Source organism: Falco rusticolus, chromosome 10 (assembly GCF_015220075.1).
Source record: "Falco rusticolus isolate bFalRus1 chromosome 10, bFalRus1.pri, whole genome shotgun sequence".
Classification (NCBI taxonomy): Eukaryota; Metazoa; Chordata; class Aves; order Falconiformes; family Falconidae; genus Falco; species Falco rusticolus.
The window spans coordinates 292,085-319,867 of record NC_051196.1 but is presented as its reverse complement, the minus strand read 5'-3'; the positions used below and the strand labels follow the sequence as shown (position 1 = coordinate 319,867).

At 40.1% G+C, this 27,783-nt stretch overlaps 1 protein-coding gene across 17 annotated transcripts in view; it reads left to right on the top strand.

Moving 5' to 3' along the window:
- Window positions 1-27,783, top strand: part of PTPN5 (protein tyrosine phosphatase non-receptor type 5) — a 77,011-nt gene that overhangs the window by 3,230 nt on the left and 45,998 nt on the right. For 11 of the 17 annotated variants that reach the window (XM_037402389.1, XM_037402388.1, XM_037402390.1 and 8 more), the window contains exons 2-3: window positions 465-609; window positions 1,605-1,765. The exons of 5 other annotated variants lie outside the window; for them this stretch is intronic. The gene's annotated coding sequence lies outside the window, so the exon portion shown is untranslated. Of the gene's footprint in view, window positions 1-464; window positions 610-1,604; window positions 1,766-21,480; window positions 21,595-27,783 lie in introns of those variants that run through there. One more of the 17 variants, XM_037402395.1, reaches the window with a different exon arrangement.

Below are 27,783 nucleotides of genomic sequence, written 5' to 3'. Positions count from 1 at the left end.
ATTGTATCTTTTTAAAAGGTGCATCTTCATTACAATCAATGAGAATTTTTCTATCGTGGTTCTCTTTCAGTTCGCTTCTTACCCTATGCAGACCATAGCAAAGTGTGACTGAGGAGACACAAGATTCAGCCTATGACAGGACATGGGTTCTTGACTTAAGCTGATGCTTTGAGGAATTTTAGTTTTCAGATGTAAAGTGTTTCTGCTGTAGAGGATATTTGAGACTGTCTGCAAATGAGAGTTAAGAACTGAAGAGCTGATTTGAACTAAAACGTCTTTAGCAGAATAAGGCCAGAAGAGATGCAGAATACGTGTATGCTAGATGTATGTGTGCTACCACATAGTGAGTGAGCTGTGATATTCAAGAAGGGCAAGGGTCTTGAATGTCTCTGGAAGGCAGCAGGATTTTTTTTTTTATCTCGCCATGTTCTCAGACACAGTAATTCTTTTCCCGCTTTTTTCAGACTCCTCCCTTAATGGTACGGAACCAACTTGACCTGTGATTTTGAGAAACACTTTAAAGAGCTAGTATGGTAATAATTCATGTTAGAAGTCAGATTCAAGCTCTTGCATTGTAAGACTCCTGATTTGTCACCAGCTAGAATTACAGTAAGTCGTTCTGTATGTTCTTGGTTTGTGTTTTATTTTTTTCCTCTTAGCCCTTCCTTGCTTAGTGATCTGCTGCATGTAACCTGACTCCTAACCTGTTTGGGGCCGGAGCAGCTTTTCATAACTTTTTTCAGTGTGGCTTAAAACCCTGTTTGCAGTTCTAGTAAGAGACTGGTGTAATAGAAAGTAACAGTCTGACCCTGATTTAAGGTCAAGGGTAGCTGCCCAAAATTTTTAGTATTTTTAAGACACGGACCCCTAGCATAAAAAAATTAATAATAATTGTTTCTTGTTTTCATTGTGATTCCATATCATAACTAGTTTCATTCTGTGTTTTACTGCTGTGCTTATGGGTATAACAGCTAGATAGTGTGACCTGTGTTTTTATAGCAGTGCTGACCTGTGGACACAACTGCACATGTTAACACAGGAACTCTTTATTTTTGACACAAACTTACCCTTAAGCGACTTGCTTAAGTTATGGGGAAATTGTGATCTCCCTTATCTATCATCAGATAAACACCTTTAGACTAGCCTTGTCAATCTCTGCAGTACAATAAAGTCATTCAGACCATCTTTTCTAGAAGAGTTGAAAATGCAATGTTGGATTCAAATAGCAGTAAGTGCTAGAAATATTGACAACTGCATGTAATATCTTTTATGTGGATGGACTTGTTTAGGATGATACTCATCTTTATAATCCTCTGTGTGCAGACTTGGTACTTCTGTGTGTGCCAGAGGTTCAGACAGATTTTGAAAGTTGCAATGAAGAGTTAGTCATAGCTGCAGTATGCAGAGCCTGCTCACTAGTTTGGCCTGCTGTCACACACAGAGCTGACATGTCACTATCCAAACTCTTGTCTGTGTGCATATGCCACTTCATTAAACTTCATAAGCTATGACACAACTAGTCTTAATTGCACTTGTTTTTTAAATAATTCAAATGTTGTAATTCATGTATCACTAGAACTGTTCTACTGCTTGTTTGTCCACAGATAATGTTTCATTAAAAGTGCTGGTGAGCACTCAGGACTCTGAAGACAGCAGTTTTGTGCAACATAAGAATGTTCCTTAAAGAAGCTGATGGAGGATAGAGCTCCAGAGTTCCTGAGAGACACTGACAGCATAAGATGGCACCATAGTCTAGTCTGAAATTGTAAGTCTTAAGGAAGACTAGATGTCCTTGACTTTACAATAAAAGTTATTGCTCTAAAGAAACTTAATAGCGGTCTAGAGTCTGCTTTCAGGACCTGTATAGGTGTTTGTTACTGTTCAGTTACACTAATGTGACTATGAAGCAACTAGGTTCTCTCAACATCTGAGTGTGAGTCGAATCCCTCTGTGTTAGAGGAAGTAATTTTACTTACCCAGATCTACATTCAGAAATCAGTCATTTCTGAATGGCTTTGTTTCTAGAACTGCTAGGAAATCTAGGAAATGGATGGTGTAAGCTTTACAGCATGACTGAAACTACTGGTTCCAAAGGAGGCTCCATTTTGAAAGATGTGTGTTCTAAAGTTGTTCGTTCATTTGTAGAAGGCTTATTTGAAACCGGCAGTTGACAAAGGTCATAAAATCATTGATAACATGAAATGTGCAAACTTTTCATATGGGTGATGTCCATACCCTTGCAAGGTTTGGTTTATTTGTTGTTTTTTTTTTTTAATCACTGAGGCTTTTTGTAGTATGGGCCCCTGTCAGTGGGGAACAGGTTACATGTGGGGAGGCTAGGACACTAACACTGCATATTATAGCTTGAAATACATTACACAGTTGTAACTCCAATATTAAATAAAGAATAACACTATACTTGGCAGATTCAAGATTGATAACTGCTCGGGGGGGGGGGGGAATCTGTATTAGTGAATATTTTAGTGGGCAAGTCCAGTGGACTTAGATTTTTCCATTTCAAAAAGTGGAGGAATCTTATCTCTGGCTTCCACATCTTTTTACCTTCATTGCAGAGTTCTTATAAGAAACACTAAATGCAGAAAGCAACCTTGCACAGTAACGTTTCTGTTTGTAAGTGGGCAGTGATCAAATCCTGTCTTTCATTCCTATGTGACCCTGAGAGTTGCAGGACATGGATGTATTTCATTGAGAAATGGAGGGCTAATTTAGATATGGAAATTCATGATCATTAGTGTACCAAGCTTATTTTCCACATGTGCACGCTTCCTACAGAAGCAGACTGTGAATGTGGAAATGTCTATGCCTAAATATTTAGAATGGCTATTCGTAGCCCTGTGTAGACAGACTCTTCTTAAATGTGAATTGCTATTCAGAAGTTGGTGAAATCTCATCTAAACCTGAAGGAGGATAAAACAACAAAAGGAGCACAATAAAAATGCAAATTGAAGTGTAACAAAAGAGAGATCTTCAAAGTACATGTGCTTTGGTAAAGATAGGAATTTTCATTTGTAAACCCGATATGAGAAGTTACAGTTAAATGTCAGCTTAGATATGCACTCCTTTGTTTGTTCTATGTCTGTATAGAAAAAAGAATACTTCCTATTTACAGTTGTAGCTGTTTAAACAGGTAATGATGCATCTTGTATTACTAGTGCAGCAGAGAAGTGACTCTTGCAATGTTTGTTACTTCTTGAAATGCACGTTTACTGATACGAGAATTACACCTAGAAATCACGGTCTCCCTAGATCTTGCGAGTTCTCTGTGTCTGGGAATGTATACCCTTTACTCAAATGCAAGGGGTAAAGGTAAAGATAACTTATGTTATGTGTCATTAAGAATTAAGTGTTGAAAATTGGTGTAAGAACACCACTAGTCTGTAAACTTAAGTCAGTAAAGTATAAAATTGTTTGCAATAAATGGAAAGGGAGCAGACATGGGACAGTGGGGGCTGTTGATGCATGTAAAACAGCAAACAAGATGCTTGAAGGAAATTGTTTTCAAAAAAATAGTAAATTATTTTTAGGAATTTTGGTAAAACTCATTAAGTATTTCAGGGTTTTTTTTGCAATACATGAATTGTAAGTTATGTTTTTCATGTCAGGCTCCTAAGTACTTGTTAGTGGAGTGTTTGTACTGTAGGACCACACCAGCCTGTGAAATCATCACAGATGAGAGTCAAAAGAAGCATTAAAACTAATTCAGTGTTGACCTGTGAGTTAAAACACATTCTAAAATTGTGATTGCACTTAAATTTAAATTGAAAGCTTTTAGGAAAGAATATTTTTGTTGAGGAGATACAATTTGGGATGTTTCGGTTACCTTCAGTTATTTCATCTACACTTCCTTCTGCTGGGTCATTGGTGGTTTTTTTTTTTCATAGCCTACCTGTATTGTTTCTGACATTTTTAGAACCAGAAACTTGAAACTTTCCAGTCCTTAAAGACTCAAACAAAGCTTACAGGACCATTTGTATTAACCAGCACTAAGTTTATGTGTACCTTCTTCCATTATTGAAACTATAGCATACTACTTATGTTACTGTTTAATAATTCTCTGCAGATTTCACCTCTTCGCAGGGGTGGCTTAGATTAATTTAGATGCTGAAATCATTTGGATTAATGTATACTTCACTTCCAAAATGAGGCTGTATCTCATTTTTTCCTTAATTCCACATGCTGGTGGTTTCTACCCTGAGAAAGAAGCATTTCCTTTTTCCTTGGAGATAGTTGCTACTCCTTTTCAGTGGGAGAATATACTCTATTTGTAACACCAGTGATTTCATGAGCCTCTGATGGTATCTTAGTGTTTGTTAGGAAGTAATGCTGGGATTTTATAAAGATGCGGAGAGTTTTTTCAGGTATCATTGAATAACCAAAACTACTAAAAAATACTAAAGAATTCTGCATGGTGAGGATATCTGTTCTGAACTGTACCTCTCAGGTGCTACAAATAGTAACTATTTTCGTAACGGATAATTTGCAGTCTGTAAAAGCAGGTTGTTCCAATTACTACCTTCTTCCTGCTGCCTCAGTAGTGGGAGATTTTTAGCAACCAACAATGCTACAGACTTTGTTTAGGTGGAGGTGTATACTTTGTAGGTGTGGGTAAGGGGAAGGCTCATTGGAGTGTAACAAATTTTAGATCATTTGGAAAGCAGCATTAAAGAAACTGAGGTGGGGTAAACGGTAACTAGCTGGTTTTGGGTTTTTGGGGGGGGGTTCAGGGTTTTTTTTGGCAGGTAGATACTTAACTACTTTCAGTCTTAAAGAAGGATTTTTTTTGGTAGGCCCATTCCTGCCTCTGACCAGCTTGCCAGGACCACAGCTATACTTCACATGTAGAATGACCTTGGAGGGGAAGGGAGAGGAGTTGAGAAGTTCCTTCTTCGGTTGAGGGAAGTGGAATAGTCTATTGAACCTGCTCGCTGATCCCAGCTCGTTGTTGAAAGTTGGGTTGTCACAAGCAGTCCATGGGTTGTAGGTTGGCAGTTGTCATGTGCAGCTGTGGTGACAACACACAAACACTGAAAACTTTTCCACACAGCTGCTCTGGAGACCTGTTCTTACAGTTCTTACTCAAAAGGCAGGCAGCTCAGTCTCCCTGGATGCATTCCATGTGTTTCTCAATCAGTAATGAAATTTTGCATATCATAGTGCTGTCTTGGATTTGACCAACATTTGGGTTATTTAAAATACAGGCATATACTCCCATAAAATAATAAGGCAGGCAGACTTATTGTAGGCTGCTAGTGGCAGTGAGAATCCTTATGGGCTTGAGGTTTCATTTTTCTCCACTCCTGCAAGATTTAGGTCATGCTGGTTAGGTCAGAACACTTAGAAGCAAGCTAGGCATCTTGATTCAGCCTCCAAGATGGTACTTGTTTTGCCAGGGATGTTATTTGAAGCATTCCCTTGGATGTATGTTACCACTTAAAAATTTACTGGCAGTTAACTGAATTACACTTGCTTGTTCACTTTTTGGGGTTGTTTTTTTATTGTGTTTTTTTTTTTTTTAAATACAGGTAAGATAAATATACTTAATATGTTTTTTTTTTCTAGCATCATCCAGAGATTCTGGGAAAGGCAATCCATTTTATTCAACAGTACATTTTTTTTCTGACGGTTCTGCAGAGCTCTTTTTATTCCTAAGAACAGAGACTTGGCGCTTCATTCCTGTACCTTGACTTGTTGAGTATGGCTAATTTGTTTATTTTCGTTTCTAGAACATCTTCCATTTCATACTCCAACAGCATCTGTTCCCTCATTTTCAGTCTCAGTAACAGTGCATATTACCAGCCCGAGGCTTGGCTGTAACTGCCTCCTTTAGGAGCAGAGCCTCCCTTGCCAGTACAGATCACTGCCACCAAAGCATTTGCTCCTTAAGTTTGAGAACAGCAACACAGAGAGGTGGGATCATTTAAGTAGCTGGCTTGTTTCAGTCTTCCTCTAAACAAGGAAATCAGAGCCTGCAAACATTCATAACCTGAAACACTGGTACAGACACGATCATTTCTGTGAAATTGCCTATGTGATTACTTTGTTATGAAACTGCTGGGAGCTTCATGAATTACTATAACAAATCCTGTGACTAAAAAGCATGTAACGGCTATTGTATTCTGCTGGTGATTGTTTCTGCCCTTCAGAGCATGTTTAGAATGGCCACGTTATTGAAATAGTTAACAGATTCTTTTAAATTAGAGGGAGACTTCTCCCATACTTAAATGATGCCTAACTTGCTCTGACATACAGAAGGAGTTGAGTGCCCAAATGCTGTATTTTAGCATAAACCATGTTTTCAGACCCTTAAGTGCTCTGTTCTTTCTGGTAAATTCCTGCAAGCATGTGTAACATTCTCCATGATATATATGTTTTATAAAATCTCTAGTTTCTTAATTATTTTTTCCCTGAAGCAGGCACTGCTATTTTTTCTTAACTTTTATCTCTTTTGAGCTTTAAGCATCGTGTATAACAGTGTATGTCATGATTTTTTTTAGGAAAAAACATTGTCTTTGCAAACCCTTTGAGTTTCTTATGCACTCTGGTACCCTTACCTCTCAAACTCCTGATTGGAAACACTACAGACCTTACTATTGAATGTAGTTTTGGCCATTTGCTGCAATTCTGTGTGTTGGCAATGGGCAGCAGTTCACAAATGGGGAATCAGTGCTCTAAAGTTTTGTAGTGATGACAGATAATGAGAGAGCCAGCAATTAAGCCACAGTGTTTTATCTGCAGTGTATTCTGTGCAGCTCAGAACATGAGTTTTCAGTCTGTTACCCTTCAGGATTAGGTTACATTATAGTAATTTGTTTTAGATTAAATTGAGAATTGTTGCATTGTGTTAGTGCTGGGCATGACTTTAATGCTACATAGAGGTTTTTTTAAGCCCCCAAATTGTGCCAGTGGCAAGATACTGATTCAGGCACGGTGCTGGTTCCTGTGTTTGGATAGAGGAGACCTGTGTACCCAGCTGCTTGGCAAGCTTTCTTAGAAGTCAGGTCCTGCTGACACTGTCTCTGGCTTTACTGTGTTCTGTCACAGCCTACTGGCATTTATTTGGTGTCCTGGGATTTGTAAAGCTGTGTCTGTGAGTTTGCTGATTACACTGAGAAGAGAAGGCAGTCCAAAGCTAGCTGGCATAGTGTCTGCTGTCATTTGGGAATTTACTTTATTAAGGCATCCCACTTCCTTGGTTGTTGATACCGAACAGAAGTAGAAATTGAGAGCAGATCTCTAAGCTGATTTACTATCTTTGAAACAGGATATTTATTCCAGTTTGGAATATTGTCTCCTATCTGTGTTTAGCAAGCTTTTCCTCCTTCATTTTTTTCAGCTGATACCAGTCTCTGCTGTTCTGTGCATGGCTCTCATCCTTTCCATCTGTCTGTCACCTCTCCAGCCCATGTGTCACCTCTAGCTATGTATTTCTTTCTTTCACAAAGACCTGAGTATCCTTCTGCTGCAAAAGCTTCAAACCAAGGAAGTGCAAGCTGCCCTCTTTATCCACTACATCCTCTCAGATTAGCAGCTTCTATCTGATGTTGTCTAAGTACTAAAGAAGCAGCTTTTCCCTAGAAGCTATAGAATCCCTTGTTTGTAAGGGACATTGTCATGAACTGAAATGCGCTGATGGCTACCACTACAGGATACGTAAAAGAATCATTTGCTTCTGGTCTGTGTTCTTCTTTTGCAGCTGATTGCTATGGACAGCTTGCTCTTCGATTCTGAGAACACAGTGGGTATTTGGAGGTACCATCTTGAAACCAGTATTGGTCCTCGAAATTGCCACATTAATCCAGCCAGCCATTTGTAGGCCATTTCCTGAGATACTGAACATTGCGTCTATCTATTTGTGATTACCAACTTTCTTCTTGGGTTGCTGCATGACTTTAGGAGCTAATGCTTCCTAAATTACCAGAGCTAGAGATTAACATAAATCTGAGATTTTGCTAACATGTCAGGTAGATAAAGCCTTGCTTGCTAATCATAGTGATTTGCATTATATTGGTCCTTTGTCCTAGAGAAGCATTTTTTTCCTGTTCAAGAACTGGTCTCAGTCCTTATATCAGTGTAAATGTTAAAGCTCCTCTGCTGTACTAATCCCTTACTGCATCATTTGGAGGCTGTTAATTGATGATTATTCTGAATGCTTAACCAACTTTATTTGAGGGTTTCTAAACTTTTCTCTGCACAGACTATTTCTCAGTGACACTGGTTAATGTGAGGAATGGTTTTAGGGAAGCAAATGGACTGGAAGGCAAAAGAAACTGTTTCTGTTTTGCATCTTTTGTGTGCAGTCGTGCCATGAAAAGCAAGGTCTGGAAAAGATGCGAGTGATTGTTCTTATCCCCCTCTGCACTATCTCCCTCTGCCTGTGCCAGGCATTCACATTTGAAGAATATGATGCAGAAGCAGAGCCCCACCTGCTGATGTTCCCCTTTGTGTGAGAGAGTTCATTAAAGAAGGGGCCTTACATAAATTATTTTGCTGACCTGTGTTTCTGTGTATATGCTGTATCGCATCTGTGGGTGTTAACTGATGCACAGGAAAAGAAAAGTGTGAAATCAAGTCAGTGGTAGAGCTGGAGAAACTAAACACCCCCTTTAGTTGTATGCGGGTCATTTCTAAGCAAGGTTTAGCATCTTCGCAAAACTTGGACCAAGATAACTTCAGAAGTTACCCCAAAATGAAGCTTAATTTCTCTTTGTGTTGAACTTGATGGCAGAAATCATCTGGATGGTGGAGGGAACAAGATCAAACTACATGGTGATGGCTTGCAAGCTGTCCACACAGCCATAGGTATTTTTTTTCTGTCTGAAAGGATCCTGCTGCTCCGCTGGGGGACCAAAGCTGCTGTTCTGTTTTGACTTTAAGTGGTGTCTAGGGAGAAGAAAACAGTATTGGCAGAAGCTTCTTTTGCTTTGAGCATTATGCCTCTATACTCCCTAGAGAACTCATTAATTTTTAAGGCTGTGGCAGCAATAGGCTAAACGGATACAGCAGCGATACACTGGTGGTTTGAGGTGCTGTATTCATCCTTTTGAGATAACCAGTTCAGCTCCTTTCAGCAACGTGTAGCACCCCAAGGTCAATGGGGCAATTTGACCTGAGAAGGTGGCCGTTCAGCAGGCAGGAAGATGCCATTTGGTACAATGATGGAAACCAGAAAACTGCTCTCTTTCTAGAGCATTGTCTGTTTTCTGATTGAGTCGTTCTTAAGATCAACGTACCATGCTAGTAAACTCAACCTGTTTGTAGAAAGGGAGGAATAATGGAAGGAGGCCAGGCTCACCGTGGTTTATGCAGGGAAGATGACAGTGTGTGAAAGACACAGTTCTGAGTTACAGTGTGATTTCTGATTAGTAATTGCTAGTCAGGATGAGTGTCTTGATTGTTGACTTATGGGGTCTTAATGTTGTGAATGACTAAGATTTCAAATGGGTGTGTTTTGAGGGTGGTTGTATTTAATGTACTTGTGTATGTGGCCCATTTGTAGCTTGTAGTGTCCAAATACTTAATACAATTAAGGTAAAATTAAGACATTGCTGTCTTAACAGTGGGAAGTCTTATATTGGACAGGGTGGGGAGCTCCTGAGTCCCCACATAGAACCTGAGTTCTATGAGTTAGCTTCCTCTAAGAAAAGTCGTAACAGACTGCCACTGCATTTTGAGCTGCAGCCCTGGACTTCGGAAGAAACCTACTGTTTTTGCCATGGGTAGATGCTTTGAAGCGGTAGTAATCAAAGCTGAGTTGGCAAAACCCAAGCAGCGAAGTTGTGGCATGGCCCCGGGGGCCTTGATACTATTTTACTTTCACCTGAGGACACAGCCAGAATGCAGGGGGCAGGATAAAAGGGGGATTCTCCCATGCCCTGCTGCCTGTTTGCTGGGGTTCACAAGTGGGACAGACCTGGTGTAGCCAAGGGCTGAGGCACTCCGAAAGCTATTCTTGGGCACATGTGCACCTCTGTGAAGGTAACAACTACTGAAGGATACAACATGGGGTATCACAGGACATTTAGGGGCACCAGTGCATGGACCTCAGGAGGATGAAGGATGGAAGCAGTTGGCAGATAGGCCTCTGTTTGGTACTGAAACCACTTACTGGCCTTACTTTAATACTGAGATCACTTACTGCAGACTTGGATCGTCATGAAATGCCTCTGTCTGCTCTTAACACTAATGCTGCTTCCCCCTCCCCACTACTGCAATCGATTTCCAAGAATTAGGAGTTAGAGGCATGTAGTCTGCTCTGGCTGATGGGGTTGGAAGCTATAGGGACCGCAAATTTGATACTAAGTATTTTCTAATTAAAGAAACAATGCCAAGATACTGTGAAATACACATGTAAACATCAAAGGGAGAGTAATGCTCCATCTAATGCAAAGTATATTCTGCACATAAAGCTCTTAGTATATACTGTATGTTTCATCAGGTTTGGTAGTTCATAGTGCTTATCTTCCTGACCCTGGACTGTAGACATCATCAGCCCTGTGATGGAAGCAGGATCAAGCTCTCTAAACCCCAAATAACAGAGCAAGTACAGATGGACTATGATCCAGACCCCATAAGCAGCTACACGCTTTAATGCCCATTGATATAATCGAGTGCTTAGACAAGGGGTCCCTGATTATTTAAGGGGATGCTAACCAGCCATAATGCCCCACTGAGATTTGAGTCAAGGGCATTTACCACCTCGAGGATTCAGCCTTAAATACTTGCGAAAATGCTCTCTGGTCTTGGAACTTGAAATTATTCCAAGCTTCTCTTTTTTTTTTTTTTTTTTTTTTTTTTTTCTATTTTCAAATTAAAATGTGAAATCCAGTCTACTCTAGTACTATGTTTTTCTCCCCACCTCCCTCCCAGATTCTGTCTTTCTGGACTGGATCCCTATATATCATGTTGCAGTAAGATTTAGGATTGTTGTGATAACATATAATTAGGGATTTATAATATAAATGCTGGCATAACCTCAACTAGCCTATTGCAAATGTGAGGCTATTCATTAAGGACTCTCTAGGGTGCAGTATACTCCTTGGTGGGTTAGCTTCCTGGAAATGTAATCGCAGGTTGCAGATTGGCATCCAGTTTGGGTTTTAGTCTCTCTCTTGCTACTGTACAAAGCAGTTTTGATTCTGATAATGTAGAGATTTTGGTTTACTTTCATGCTGTTTTTTAGGCAGGAGGATGAGTCATCTGGGGAGATCCTGGAGAAACAGTGCAAAGATACATTGCTTTGTGTCCAGTTAGTCTTCTAGAAATTAAGCAGGATATTCATGCCCAGCCTTCAGTAACCAGTTTAATTCCTATGTCACCCGTTAGTGAGCTCAGCTAAGTTCAGAAGAGGCACCTGAGATTTATGTGTAATTCTAGCTTATTTCGGGCCAGTAATTTTATGGAGGTTGAGATAAGCATTATAGGTTGCTGTGGAATTTACTTAGTTCTTGGTACATCTGGAAGCTAGATTGATTTCCTTCAACTCAGAAAAACGTTGAATTGTTTTTATTGTGGGATGCTACAATATTGTGTACTACTTACAGGCTATCCATATAAAATCACTGTGCAATAACCTTCTAAACAATTATATGTACGGAATATTCATTTGGGAATAGCTATTCTTAAAATACTCATCCTACTATATTGTGACATAACTTGTATCTGTAGACAAATTCATAAAAGTTTAATAGTTTTATGGAGGTCTAATTGTAAGAACCAAACTGGCCTATGCAGAAGAAATTCTTTTGTGTAGAATTACTTAGATAAACTGTCATCTTTTATAAAGATCCACATTTATTTAGCTGTTGTATACTACCTTTCAGGGTGTGCCACCTTAAAAATTACCATTTTGTTTTCAAATTATTTGTTACTAAATACTTTCCAGCCAGTTCGTTTAAATACTTAAGTGAGAACTAATCCTTCTTGTAACACCACCCACCCCCACCCCCCGCCTCCCAGTCCTTTAAAATGCTTCACTCTCAAACAACTATCCCTTTTCAGGCATTTTTATAGATTCAAAATACACACACATACACCCAATCTAGCTTTAACCATGAAAATAGCTTAATTTTTTTGAAATTTTAGAATACTACTGAAGAGAAAAAACTTATCTAGGGATGACATCTATTCTTCTGTGTATTCTACTGTGGGTTGACTGGCTTGTGAGTGTACTTGACTGACACTGTTTGAAACTGTATGAGTGCTGGGAACCCTGAAAATTTTGGCTGCCTTTACCCATGCCATATGCTTTGCTAGCATGATGCTTGCTCATAAGCTGATCAGGCTGTTTTGATAGAGACTCAGATGCAGAGAGATCGTGAATCCACATGAATATCTAATGGTAAAATAGTCTTCAGAGTTATGTTGCACATGAGAGCAAAAATAATATTCCAAAATGAAATACCGCTCTGAAACATTCTTATGAATGCATGTAGTCTGTGTTCTGAGTTGGCCTGATCATCCTGAGTAACCCTATCAACCCCACTTGATGGCATGACACAAAGGAAGAGCAAGCGGATTCTGGGCTTCTTCAGATAGCCAGTTCCCGCAAAGGATAAAACTTGGTGAGGCAGTTATGACCTGCACTGTGAACGTAACTGTCAGTGGAAGGCAGGTAGCAATGTGTCCAATTCTTTTAAAGTTAGGCTGGTATGGAGAGGTCTTATAGTTTGCTTAAAAAGAGTCCCCACATCAATAAGTTTGATGCAAGTCCTTAATGTGAACTTAAACCATCTAGCAAAAGTGGCTCCAAGTATTTCTCTCTGATGTTTCCACAAACGATTTGTCAAGCTCTCTGAACATATGTTGGCTTCAGAATTTACAGCACTTGCATTTGTATGTTGCCTGTGATCTGTTTCTGGTCTTTGTTAGTTTATAACCTGTACTCTGGCTCACCCAGAAGCATGCAAACACTTCCTTACCTGAATCAAGTTAGAATTTCGTGAGCAGTGCTGCACTACTTGAACTGAGATTCATGTGGGTTCATTTTAACCCAGTGGTTAGCTTAAGGAGTAAAAGAATGGGGAAGTGCTGGCTGTGCAGAGATGGAGAGGCAGAGCTAAGTAGAGCTGGTAGAAGGGTGAAGGGTTGCGTGACAGGACGGTAACTCCTTTTTCATATAAAATTTCTTTGACACAGCTGCAGTGCATATCACATGGGTCAGTGCTAACGGCCAGAAGGTGTTTACTCCCTCTTTACCCTCTTAGAAAGATGGTCATGAAAGACTTACGTGGATTTTGGTAGGGTTGTAGGACTACTCAATACTGTGCACTCTGTGGATCTAGCATTCTTAATACTCTTAAGAGTCCTAGGCAGAAGAATAGTAATTTTGATGATTGCTGTTCTGTTTTGTGAAATCCAGTGAGAGGGAATTACCCTTACTGCCTAAAGACTGGGAGCTGGGGAGGATATTGTGACCACTTGTAGTGACTGGCTCTGTAGCAGGGTTTTTGCTTGTTATGTGGGAGGCTTAGGTTTCATCGGAGCATATAATTTTTAATTTCCCCATTTCACTGAGGCTGGATTTTTACAGAAATGTAACTCTGTGTACCTTGCGAATCTACAGGAGAGCAGAGCTGATTTGTGTTGAGACAGATCTCCCACATGGCTGTGAAAACAAGTGCACAAATTCAGAGTAGCTGGTTGTAAATCTGAAGTAACTGTCATGGAGATTCATGTTCTTTCTAGGAGTTAATCTAGATTTTGCATCAGGGTAACTGTGACCAGAATCTCTCAAGATGTATCTTTGCTAGACTTTAGTTGTTCACAAAATTAATTGCTAATTAACTTGAAATGGTTGATTATTGTGAGTGCTTCACACATATTTCTTCTGTCTTACCATGATAGAATTTAAAGACAGAACTCCACTAGATCAGACCAGATCTTACCTGTTTGGAACTCCTGCTTGTCAAAAGCTGTTCCTTCCAGCTAGATACTAACACACTGAGCGCAGTGAGCAGACATTACAGCAAAGTGCTGCACTCCTCAGGAATCCAAACTTTTGCACATCTGGGGGAAAAAGAGCAGAGACATGGCAGCCTGTATTGCCAAAGGTCCTTAAAGTAAGGAAGGGGGTAGGGGAGGTCCTGCAAGGCAGTCCCAGGCTGCCTGTGAAGACTGGCATTGCCAGTTTCCACAGTGGAGTGGGGCAGTGTGAGATGATTTCTTGACATAAATACAGTAGGTGGTGTTACGTGGATTCACTGCTGAGATACCTTAGAAGCAGCGTGAGCTACTTCCCCTCAAAACACTTCTTCCCTTGTGTCAGAAAGCAATTGAATTGGTGCTTTGCTAATTCAAACAAAGCAGGTTGTAACATGAAGTAAGCATCCAGGGCCATTGGGAAGGGAAATGTCGCTCCTTCAAGGTCTGACAACACTGAGGCACCTGGAAATTCTATCTCCCTCTGTTCCTCTGTATACTGTTTCACAGTCAACATTACACTAAAAAGACACACTTTTCTTTTATGTGTTTTGTATGGTTTAAATGAAATTGGGATGCCAGAAGGATGGGATCTAAGTGATCCTGCTGTAGTCTGGGTAAAGAGGTATTATGACAGCTACACTTGAAAACTAAATTCAGGTTTCCAGCTTGCCTCCATTCTGGAGGAGAGGACAGTTAAAGCAATCCAACTGAGACCTTCTGATGCCCTTGAAGATAATAAAAGGATCAGTGCCAGAGCTGAAAGCAAAACTAGATTAGACTTCGATTCAATGAAATGCCTTTATTTGTAAAACAAACATTTTGTTAGGGCCCACCAAAAAAAAGTGTTTAAGTAGCATAAAGCTAAAAGTCACCCTTGTCTACAGATGTGCTTAACAACCTCCAGTCCTTGGGCTTCACTTTGAACTGGTCTGTCCTCTAACAGCTTGTAGTTTGAATTGGGAAAGCCTGGTCATACTGACTGAAGAGCATGCAATGAAGATGTAAGAATACAATAAACAGGCGATCATCTTTCTTGCCTGCATAAGAAAGTAAAGGCGTTGTGCCAAGCAAATATGCGCATTAGATGACTAACAGAGCTCCCACACTGTCAGTGTAGGCAGGGAATATGCAATGCAGCCACATACGTGTCTCAGAACCATACTGAGTGCTTTTTTAATTCTTAATGTTTGGTTTTGCTTTTAAATAGGAGTTCAGATCCTTGAGCAGGATGTTTATCTCTATGCACAGAAAACAATATTGGTCACAGTTTTTAATATACATTAAGTTTTTATAACTACCAGCTGATAATCTCTGTTGCGAGTGACATGAGAATTTCAAATAATTGCTGTAAATGTCCACTAGGACAGCTGTGCGTGTCATATGTAATTCTCTGAGTTTACCTTTTAATTTTTTTTAATGGCTGGAAAAACCCTTCTGTTTTTTCCAGTGGGAATGTTGTTGGAAAGTTTTGTATTTATCTACCCTGATTAAGATTTGATCTTTCTTTTTTTGACAAAATGGGTGTGAGGTTTTCACAAAGATTAGTATGCTGTAACAGAGGAGTTGAATTGCATAGTTTGATACTTGCTTAGCCATAGTTTGTAAAACATACATGCAGATACTACTGAGCTGAACACCCAGGGAAATTCTGTAAGTCACTGTAAGCAGAGTGCAGTTCAACGTGGCATTTAATCTAGCACTGAGCTTCCACTGAAGATGGTCCCCTTTTCACTCCCCCAATGATGACTAATCCACCCCCCAAATTAATTAGTTTTCCATCAGTTCTGCAAGCTGAAGCAGCAGCCTCGTTGCTGCATAGTTAGGTGAGATGGATGGATATGATGCAATAAGAGGAGAGTGAACAGGAGGGAACAAACCCCTCTTCTTCTGCAGCAGTGTAATGTTAGGTCATCTTAACTGCAACATGAAGCTAACCTTAAGTGTTTGCAGTGTCATTTAAATTCCCCAAGAAATATTAAGGACACACTGAGCTAAGAACTCTGCAAACACAGAATGGGAGACAGTCTTTTGAGCTGAATCTCCAAAAATGGGGATGCTGGAAACCAAAGACAGAATCCCAAACCACCAAATTACAGTTCTGTGGCCTGACAAGTAGATAATCAGGTATTCAATGGACAGACCTCTGTTATTCCCAGAGCTAAATTTTTTCCAAATTTATTATGCTTTTCACTGGCTTATCTCATTCATACAAGAATCTCTCTTTGTAGCACTGAATAACTCTCTATCTAATGACAAACTGATTTCTAGGAGTTCAAGAAGCAACAAAGCCGTATTTCCTTTACAGAACTATGTAGTAGCTTGTGTCATTTGGATTTGTTTCTATTTCCTCTGTTTTAAAAACCTGTCTCTTCTTTCTTGATCTCTGTGAAAGCTGGCATCTAGATCCCTCATCCCAGTTACTTTAATTTTACCAGCAAAAATTGCTGTTACGTGGACTAGCGGTTACAAGGGGCTGTGCAGAATGACGGGGGTGAGAGTCCACAGATAGTCTGCGTTATATAAGCTACACTTTGCTTTCCACTCAGGTGGTTAATTAAACTTTGTTTTCAGATTCCAAGACAGAAAACATTTCTGTGCAGACTTTATTTTAATAACATGTTTCTGTTCCTGTGCCCCAGGAGACTTGGCCCTGTCTTCAGGGTCATCCATTCTTGACATGGAGAAAAGGGAGTATAAGGACAGAAGGAGAATGTATGGCTCTGTGCAGTCCCTTCTTGGGCAAGTAATCTTGTCTCATTTGGGGTCATAGATGGAATGAGGGAACATCTCACAACATAATGTTGCTACAGATTGCCTGAATGTGTTCTTTGGAATATATTCTACATCCTTCCCAGAACAGTGAAAAAGTAAACAGTAGCAATAAACAGTTTTACTGGTTTGGGTTTTGTGATGATGTTCCTGCCCACTGACCTGCTTTGCCACTCTGTCAGTGCTAGGGTGTGCATCCAGGTAATTGTGTGCACAATTTCTGCTTGTGTCTAGGCTTTGCCAGTGTTTTCAGCAAAAATTAACCTGGTAGCTTAAAACCACAGAGTTTTGCTTATGCAGAGCACAAGATAAAGTCACTCTTGCTTCCATGAAGTAGTCTGAATGTGCTGCTGAGTACTTGCTACCAGAAGTTCTGCAATTGCTTATCAGTCCTCTGTGACACATCCTTTAGAGCTTCATAGCGAGCAAAATGAAGTGCTGAAATCTCTTAACTCAGAGCCTGATTTTGCTGGCACTTACACACATGAGTAAGTGCTCCTATGACTAGTGTTCACTGTCAGCATAACAAAGGACACACGGGAGGTTTAAAAGGAAGGTCATGCAGTTGTATTGCCTGTATTGTTTAAGGTGACTGACTTCCCCTAAAAGTACTCTGACTTCAAGGTTTTCCTAGTAGTCATGGGCACATTGCAGCATGTTTCTTCTACATCAGACTAAAGTAGGTGTAAAACGCTACCAAAGCTGAATATTGTTTTCACATCAGTTTTGCATTGATGATAACTGCAAGATGTAAGGTAATTGAGAATAAGGCTGTATGCATTTTCAGAGATAGGAGTGATTCCAAACTGTCCTTGCTTTAGTGGTGTTTTCTTCTGATCATTCACATGCTGTTGGAGGGACAGAAAGATGAGGTGTGTTAGGCCATAGACGGGAATATTTCCTTCAACAGTTTAAAATTATGTTTGTCCCTAAGTTACTTGGTGGAAGAAAGAGGAAGAAGAGGAGGAATGCTTGAATTTAGAGGCAGTGTAGAGAGAGGGATTAAGTGTGAAGTCTGGCAAGGCACCTGTACTGAAGGCAGACTAAAACGGTTGCATGTAGCTTAAGAGGTAACTCTAGAAGCTCCAAGGACCTAGAGGTACAGGCCTTGTGCCTGCAGGTTCAGCATTAATTCTTACTTGGCCTCCCTGGAAATGTCACAATACCAAGTTCCTTGCACAGCAGTGTGTGTAAAGAAAACACTTCTATATCAGCATTTGGGTATTGGTGGATGGCAGGCACTAAGAAAGGCCAAAGAACAGCATTTGGGGCTACTGTCATTGCGAACAGCTTTATGTTAAAAATTAAGATACGTGTGTGATCAAGTTACCTTGTGTCAGCTGAACCCCTGTAACTACATGTACACCTTCTTACTCTGCTATTGTAAAAGCACTGAGCACTTCTTGCTTGAATCTCATCAATCTTGTCTTCTGTTCGCATTGGACTTGAGAGCATGCAGAGTCCATTACACTTCCACTTAACAGAAATAATAACTCTGTGTACTGGGGTAACTCATTCAGATACTGGAGCCCTTTGTGTCAAGGTAGCATAAGGAGAACTATATAGAGATGTATAGCATATTTTGTTAGACCATTTGATGTAGTTTGGGGATATAATTTGTCCTTCAGTAGTGAGTGAAGAGGTACGATTTCCTTTTTTCCAGTGGCAATCACTTGGGAAATACGGTTACTTCTTAGTTCTGCACCTCGTGGACATGCTGCTGGAGTGGAATGGGTGCAGTGAAGCCTGCTTCTCAGGAGCTGTTGCACACAGCTAGCGATTATGCTGTGAGCAGAAGTTTCAGAGGAGCAGTGGGGGTGCTGATGGTGGGCTTGGAACTATCCACAGTCTTTTCATGGTGCTTGTTACTTGTTTTGAATTGTACCTGCTCTGTAAGAGAAGGATGACTCCCCTTGGGACTTGCCAGCAAGACATCTTTTCTGTTTTTAAGCTTTGACTTAAGAAAATGGATCAGAAAACAAACTTAATAAAAACATATAGCTTACTTGATCTTTATAGTCATAGACTATATTAATTTTAAAGCAAGATGTAAATGCAGTTCTGCTTGTTATATAAAACAATGAATTCAGAAATCACTTAGCAGAGTTTATCAAATTTATCACTGCACTGAAATTTGTAGTAAAATGTAGTTAAAAGGATGGAGCTAAACCATCAGTGAATCTGCTCCATCCACCAACACAGAAACCACACATACATCCTATTTTTAACTGGGTAGTTAAAAAAAATAGATTACATTTGTGTGCTTTAAATCCTCCATGTATGGTTCTTCCAGATACTGAATATATGCAGAGGTCTTTCATGTTTCCTTTCCTATTTCCTGCCCACCAATATGGCTGCTTTGGAGGGAAATAAATGTGTGAGTCATTCTGGTACAGTAATGCTCCCACCTTCCCCCTCCTGGTTTTTTGTTCCTTGTGGTTTATATATGGGGCTACACTTCTTCCCATTGTGTTTTTACTTAGGCTTTGAAACTGCCCTAAGAGAAGCGTTCCCTTCTTTATTTGCTTCTCCTCATCTCCATTGAATTCTGCTTGGCCAAAATATCATATGTTCATGCTCATAGCCTACAGGTTGTTCATTAAAAACATCTTAAATTCAGCGGTGATACTGACTTACTCTTTATATGTGAGCAATACAAAGGGTAAGTTTTTCCAGCAGTTTTGTTTTTGTTGCAGAATGAGATGTGGGTAGTTCTGCCTTGCAGAAAAGCTTAGCCTGGGAAAACCTGATGTGGGAGGGAAGAAAGAAAAGATCACACATAATTTATCATGTGACATAAAGTGGAATAGTTCCAAAAAACCCCTGTGTTAAATCTTTCCAGCTGAGTGTGAGCTTGAATGTCGTGCACTTACATTTGTGTTAATGTAATAATGTCAGCATGGAAACATCCATAAAGTACTGTGGAAGAAACTGTGTGTGTATAGGCTGTCTCTGGCAGGTATGCTTGCTGAAAAGGTACCCTGGAAAGGCCTTATTCTGAGGTGGCTGAATGGACACAAGAGGCAAAGACAATTAGAAATTATCAGTGATACTAATTTGAGTGAAGGCTCAGGAAATAGTGCATGAAATGCAAATCTATGTCTTTGAAGTTGATGGGAGGTGCTCCAGTAGATGTTTGAAGTAGAAGACATTGTCCAGGCATTGTCATAGGACTGTAGTCTGGTCTTTGTTTCAAATTTGGCTAAGAAAAGGGTATCATTCTGTTCAGCTGTCACAAACATGCTAAACTTCAGTATTGCAGAAAATGCTGTGTAGATTGTGGTTGAGGGTTTCCGGTGTTTTAGTGCCCAAGTTGAGTAGTCAGTAAGACACATGCAAAGAAAATATTGTCATTTTCATTGCAGGGCACGTGAGCTAGTGAGAAACATTTAATGCATTGCTTGGTTATGGTAGGTTGGAGGGCAAATGTTAAACTAGTGTTAACTTTCAAATTCTGAAAAATACCTTGGGAAACTTAGGATGTGTTTGTGCCAGTCAGTGAAGAGGGATGGTGAAACCATAAAATGATGGACTACATTGAAAAACTGTCCTTTTAGGTAACCAGAAGGCTATTTTTTCACAGAACTGCCTCGTGTTAGGTTTTGTAGATGCTTGCATCTGAGACAGAGCATGAAGCAGAAAATGTGGTGAACTAGAACTGTATGGTGTTCCTGGAGACTTGAAAAGTTTTGTTGTAGCTGTGTGACAATAGGCCATGAGCTGCTGTGGTGCGGGTGGATAACATGATACAGATAAAAGAGGTCGCATGAGTCTGTGGGGATGAGCAAAATGAAAATGCTGTTTTTGAAGGAGTGTGTACTTGGGTTGACAGTTTGAAGTTGAAGTCTTTCAGTTAAATCTATGTTAAAGCAAGTTTCTTCTGCAGTGTGTACACAAAACACTGTAGAAAATTAAACTGATTAAAATCTCAGTCCCTCTCTGAGCAGCATCAAAGAATCGGAGAGAGGATGAAAATGAGGCATTTTGCAGTGCTAAGGTGCACTATGTCTACAGGTCTGCATCCACAAGGACCGTGATTTCAACAGAGTTAAATTAAAAATCAGTCTCTTCTTTTTGACAGGTATCTGTTTGGTAAATTATCATGTGCCAGTTTTAGTTCTGCAGTCCTTACTGCTTTAGTAGTTTCTTTCAGGATTATATAAGACAGTTTGCCTCCAAGGAACTTTAAAAAAGGTATTGGCTATCTGCAGTACGTGAGAGAGTAAATGTTTCTTGTGAGCCAGTTTGTAATCCCTGTTTCATTTGGTGGTGTTGCACAAATAATCCTGATGACTTCGTGAAGATTACATACAAAAAGAAAAGAAAAGCAGTGAATAAGGAAGCCTTAGTCGGCTCTGTGTGGTTTATACTGCTTCTGTTTGAGAAATAAAATAGAGCAATATACACTCAGTGGAAAGAATCTCTGTGAACATCGTGGAAGAAGAGCTTGTTTTCTTTATTTAATGGTTTGACAAATATAAGTTGAGAAACCGTTCATTTAATGTTAAGCTTTCATTACATGGATATTCCAAGATTTCACTGTAGTTTTTATAAACAGTAGTCGGCATTTCTAACAAATGCTTGATTCAGAAAGAGATTTGTGCTTACGAAATGTTTGTATAGTAACATGAGCAGAGTTTGGCTAACCGTATGTTTGCATGTGGAATGCAAATAGCACCACAGAAAAAGCCACTCTGGCATGAAATAACCTACCCATTTTCTTGGAAGGTTGTTTTTTTTCCCTGTTCCATTACAAATCATGAAGAAGTGGTATTCACAGCACACTAGATAAAAGTGGTGAAAATTTAAATTGCAACAACGAGGAGAATCAAAAGAAATGTGATTGTGACTGGGAAGTTTAGCGTTTACCAATGGATTAGATATGTGAGTAACATGTATTTGCCATCTTATATGCTATATGGGTAGCATGGGTAAATGCTTATAGCAAAATTTTGACTTTGTCAGGACCCTAAAGAAAAAGGAATGACTTGGAATATGTTTGGAAGATATTTTTTTTTGGGTGTGGCATGCCTTTATGAAGGGCTGGACAAGTTCTTAAGCATTTTTTTCTTTTAATTCTTCTTGTACTTCATCCTTTCTCAAGCTGGACAGATGGCAAGTGTGTTGACTTGATGGACTTCCTTCTCCTATCCTGTGCATAAAATGGTTTTTGCTCCTACCAAGTAAGGGGTGTAACTCTGGTAAACCACCATTTGTAACTTAGAGAAGCTTAAACCTGTTGATGCTGCCCCCAGGTGTATGTTTGTTCGTCTGCCAGCTCCCTTAGCCTAGCATAGCCGTATCAAGGATATATTTTTGTTTAATACCAAAGATTATTTATTTAATTAATCATTAATGCCAAAGATCTGTTATTCAGACTGGGATTTTGTGAGGCATTTAAGGAAACTAGTTACTTCTTTTCTGCTGAAGTTCTAGTGGAAGTTGGAATCCTGGAATCCTTTGGTTGCCTTTCAGGTTCCCATGTAAAACACAATAGAATCCATTAGTGTGGTGATACTTTCCCATGTGGGACTTTCTCAGGTTTTGTGCAGATGCAAATATCATAATCGTTGCTGGAGTTTAAGATTTGGAATGCTGGGCTGTCCTCAGACTGCCCAGTTTGTAGTATTTGATGTTCTCACAGCTGCAGCTATGCTTTAGTTGTGAGTGACAAGTAGACACGCATTTGTGTGCTGTATCTGTAGACACAATTAAAGGAAGCAAAAGCATATGGTAGGTAGCATTATGAAAAGCATGCCAGTCTCAGTTTCAAAAGCAACTGTGTGGTATTGTCTGTATTGTCTCATTGTCTTTCAGTATGAAATAGACTCCATATCTTTAAGCCACCTTTGAAAATGGAAGTTAGGCCCATCTACTGAAAAATTATTGAAGTTGTTTCAGTAGAAGTGAAACAGTCCAGTCCTACCTGGTTGGATTGGTAATTTTGAAAATCTGGCATCTGGTACCTCTGTAGGTACCCACCAGCATGTTCCCTGATAGAAAAATGGATCACAAACAGTGTTTAGTTTCTGCAACTTTGCCTTTGAAAATTTCCATTAAGAGCTCACAGTGGGAAATGGGAAATTACAATCACAGAAAAGTTTGACTGGATTTTTTCCTGCTTCGGAGTTTAAAGCAAGATATTCCAGAGGAGATGGAGGGAAGACTCTCTACCCTAACTCTGAGGTTACTTAATCCCCAAGAGGAAGGAAGTTTTCAATGTACTGCACTTCTTGCATATGCTGCCTTGTTTGATTTGAGCTGCTGCCAGATGCTGTTTTTAGTCTCTGCGCAGTCCTTCTGCCAGGCTTTTACACTCCTACTCCTCCTGTGGGCTTCTCTTCTATGGCCTTGTATTTATTTTCTGTCTTTCATCTCTTCTCTCATCAGATACTGTAATTTCCATTAGTCTTAAACATACCTGCACTTTTATGATCTTTATTTTATCTTCTCCTTTCTCTGCTTGTTGCTGCTAGTCTGTTGTCTAGCTTAATCTCATCTTTCATGTTAGCATATGAGAGTGGTTTTGTAGGATGTGATTTAAGGCCATAGAACAGACATTTTAGAGGTCAGAAATACCAAAGGGCCTGTTTCAGGGATGTGGGATCCAGAACGGTACAGTGATTTCAATTTGGCGCATAGTTACCTACCAAATGTTATGCATGCCTCATGGTCACTCGTTGGGTTGGTGGATTTGGTGGTTGATTAATGGACAAATTATTCATATTACTGCATGCTAAAATATGCTGAAAATCAGCCTGGTAAAAATGCTAGTTATTTTTGAGAACAAAACCTTGCTGACATGTGTCTTCAACAGTCTTGCAAACTTTATTTTAGCTGAAGCAAACCGCCCTTTAGAAGTCTGTTGTCACAGTATCTTAAACTTGTACTGCCTTTGCAAATCATGCTTTCTAGACCTCTGCCTTACCAGTCTGCAGATTGAGGTTTCATACTTTACTTATGCATGCTGGTGACATATCTGTCACCATGGGAAAATACCAGAAACCTCAGTAAGAAAAATATTTCAAGAAGCAAAGCATTTAGAAGAGAATGGGAGAGGAATACCATCCACAAGAAATAAGAGGTTTTAACAATGTAATATTCTCTTCATTGTATCAGAGCTCTTTCTCAGAAAGCAAGTCTTAAGAACCTGACACTTGCTTTATCTTTGTGCATCTTCTTATCTCTTTCCACCTACTCATGGTCTCTGATCTTTGTTAATCTAGATTTGCTCTGCATGTTCACAGGGAAAAGTTCTTGAAAAGAGGAGGGACTGCAAGGACTGAAAAGTCAGCAAAGCTGATGGAGAGCCAGCATTGAGTCATGCTCAACTGTCCAAAAGCAGTGAGGAGCTGTCTCCCAACCCTGCTGCCTGAGAAGAGTTGTCAAAGCAGAAGTGATCATGGCATGGTCTCATCTAGTTGTTAGATTTCCAGCTGCAGTGTGTTGCAGTAGGAAATCTGGTTGAATGCAACCCAGGAGTTATGGCTCTTTCACCACAAAATGCACCTTCCAATTGATATCTGGCTCAGTTGCACAGAAGAGCCATATTCAAGCATGTTATTGAAGGAAAGACCAGGAAGGGGAGTCTGTATTGACGAAGCTTCCTTAGGAGCATTCAGTGTGGAACTGAGGAGCTTAAACTCCCAGATTTAGTGGAAAAAGGGAAGATTCTGGTACTCCATGAGAAGAGCTTTTGGGAGGACAAAAGATGAGTGGAGTAAGTATTGACAAGTTTGACTTTTTTGGGGTGCATTTTAGCAACATCTGTCAAGCTTCCTTTAAAAATAGCCTGGCAGCTGGGGCTTGACTGGATATTGTCAATACTTACTTCCCAGCATAAGGAATTGGCCTTTAAATTTCACAAAAATATCTACCAGCTTATTGGATCCATCTACCTGCTCATGGAAGTGGAAACCCAGTAGATTGAGTTTGTTGTCATGTGCTTTGCCATTGTAGCTTTCTGGTTGTCATCTGAGCTTTACATAGTCTATTCTGTTCAGGTTTTGTGTTGCACCATATGTGACTTCATCCCTGAAACTGCGCCCCACCACTAGGCTATGTGCTAGCACGGGGTGGTTAGACTGTTTCTCACCAGGGATCTGAATGCCTCTTCACTGTAGTCTATTTGGCTTACGCGTGCTGCACCTCATGCTGTGGTAGCAAGCTGCCTGCATATAACTACACTGTGGTTCTTTGCACCTACCAAAGAGCATGAACGCTTATCAGGTGTCCCTTAATAACATGACATCTTGCATTGCTTTATTTTCAACTCAGCTGTTTAGCTAAACGAGTGTGTTATTTAAAAAGAAGGAAAGCAATTCACCTGAAAGTAAATGGTGAATGGAATGTTATTCAGTCCAACAATAGAGGGCCATTTGCTGTTGATGATTGCCATCATGGCACGCTTTAAGTGAGAACAAACATACTACCCCACTCCAATACACGCAGGCCTTTTTTCTTAACAGATTTGTTCATTAAGCATATGTTCAAAGACTACAGCTATTACCACTTTTAAATAGAACCATTTTTTCATTGCTTTTCATAGATGCAGTACCACAGTGTTATGAAAAACCCATTAATGTTCCAGATTTGATTAACCACAACTATTCTATTAAAACTCCTTTCTGCTCCAGCAGTGTTTGACAATAGCAGATAAATACTGTGTGTTGGAGGCTGACCTTCAAATGACAGTCCAAAGTTGCTACTTTGCAAGTCTTTAGCAGTTTGAATGCCTTTGTCTTCCTATGTGTATATTAAAAAGGTCTCTTCTGAGCCCAGAAATAGGACTGGAGGTGTTTAGACTGCAAAGGCTGAGTCCCAGCTTCCTTGTACAGGCAACATTCCTGCTGAAGTAGGTAGAAGTTTCATCCTGACCAATTTTGCAGGCTTTTGGGAAGAGGGATGGCACTCTCCTGAAGACACACAATGTTGTATGGCTTTTGTGGAGGCAAAGGTAAATACAGAAGCTTTTCAGAATAGGTAATTTTTCTTCTGTCACATTTTGTGCAGGGGTCTCTGAAAATGCCCGTTTTAGCACCCTGTGTGCTCACTGGTACCGGCAGGTCTGAATGTCCTTTGCAGGACTTGAAGGAGTCTGTGCTATTTTCCATAAGGGAAAATGCTCTTAGGTGAAGCTTCCTTTGTATTGAGGTTTTTCCTGCATGCTACGGAAGTGCTGCTTCTATTGGATCATGTGTGGATTCAGTCTTTTCAGTTGTAAGAACCATTTCAAGAACCTGTAGAAGTGAAAGGATGGACTAATAATATAATTATCCCCCAAAGCGGACTTTTTATTTTCCTTGATCTCTTTTGTGTCCCTGCTCAGCATACCTGAAACAGATAACAGTGCTTCTACTTGGGCCATGCATAAAACGTAGCTCTTTCTTGCCCATTCTGCTTATGATCTTCCCAGCATAATTAAGGCTATCTTCAGGAAAAAGGACCAAGAGAGTGGATTGCACGCAGTTGTCACTGGGAATTGAGGGGTGAAAGGAGAAAAATCTTCCAGTACAGTCTGGCTGCTGTGGAGGAAAGGCAGAGGTGGGATAAGTTTGAAAGTCTGTATTGGTCCTTAGAAGCTAAGAATGAGATTTACAAGATTATTCAGTGCAGGTTTAACTTTTTTATATCAAAGTGAAGCGTATACCTCAGTGCGGGAAGAGAGTTGGTATGAGGCGTTTGGCATCTCCTGTTGATGCCAATGAAGTATTCTGGATAGCATTGCAGGAATACAACTGTGGATGAAATCTTGCTTCCCATTGACACCTGCTGTAACATACTTCATAAAGAATGCACTATGGAAGGCAATTGACTACCAGTATTTCAAAATATGTTATATACACAGCAGCATTTCAATATGGAAACAGAACAGTGGGACAACTATATAACATATATATGAGTATAGAAGATAGTTTGGTGCCTTTGCGGTGACCTGCATTGTAATGTTACAATATCCGGAGCACCTGAAAAGGAAGAAATTAATCGAGGCCTGAGAAAACCATGGTTTTTAATAGCTCCCATCTGTGTTGCATAGATGAGGTGGTAAAATAACTTGCTGTCTTTTCATCCTCAGAATAGGAGATACTGTCAGACCTTTTATACCTGTAGCAATGGGATGTTTTAAGTGACAAATACAGCATACCTGCCACCTGCTTCCGTGTAACATCAGATCATATTCAAGTCCTCTCCAGAATGGTCTCAGTGTAAGGTATTGAAGAGCATTTCTGCACTGTAGGGAATGAAAATTTCAGAGCTAGCTGATACCAGGCTGGCCCTGGAGCTAGAATTAGAAATGCTATGCTGATGCAGTATCCAAAATGGTGTTTCCACTGAACTTTGCTTACCACCTTGCAGACCTGTTGATTAATGTCAGCTCTTGCTAAGGTAACTCAGTACAAGGCTGTGTGGAGTGAGGTACAGCTGCTTTATATCAAGCAGAGCCTCGAGATGTATGCGTCCATGGGAGGTTTGCTGCTTTGGATTGTTTTGTAGAGTGCTCATGACTGCAGGCAAGTGGTGCAAAATCTTCCCAGTATAATTGCAGAGCTCATCATCAGCATGTGCTTTTTTTGTCACACCTTCTCTGACATAGATCTGTAACAACTTGTGTGTGCATGTCTGCTTATCTGTCTAGGCAAAACATTGCTCTGTGCATGTTCCCTCACTGGGAAGAGGATGAGAAGGCAAGCTGTTGTATTTTTTTAGTTCACTACTTAAGGCTGTGTATCCGTGTTGATGAGTGCAGTATAGGAACCCATATAGAGGAGACATGAGGAAACAAAGTGGACTGTTACCACCTTCTTCATTCACTGTTCGCTTTTTGTGCTGCTATGTGGTTAGCTAGGGGGAAGGAGGGTTTAATGAGGCTGTTATACTTAGCACATTTTAATAATTTAAGCATGCCCCTAACATGAAGAGACTGCAGTTAGAGGTAGTGGGGCACTGAACTGGAAGCAGTGATGCTTAATTTTGCAGGCTTTGCATTTGGGCCCATGATGGAGTAGCCCTGGGTGGAAATAGCACTCTAGTACAAAGATAAAACTGAGTGTGCGTGTCCTGTTTCTAGGTGTC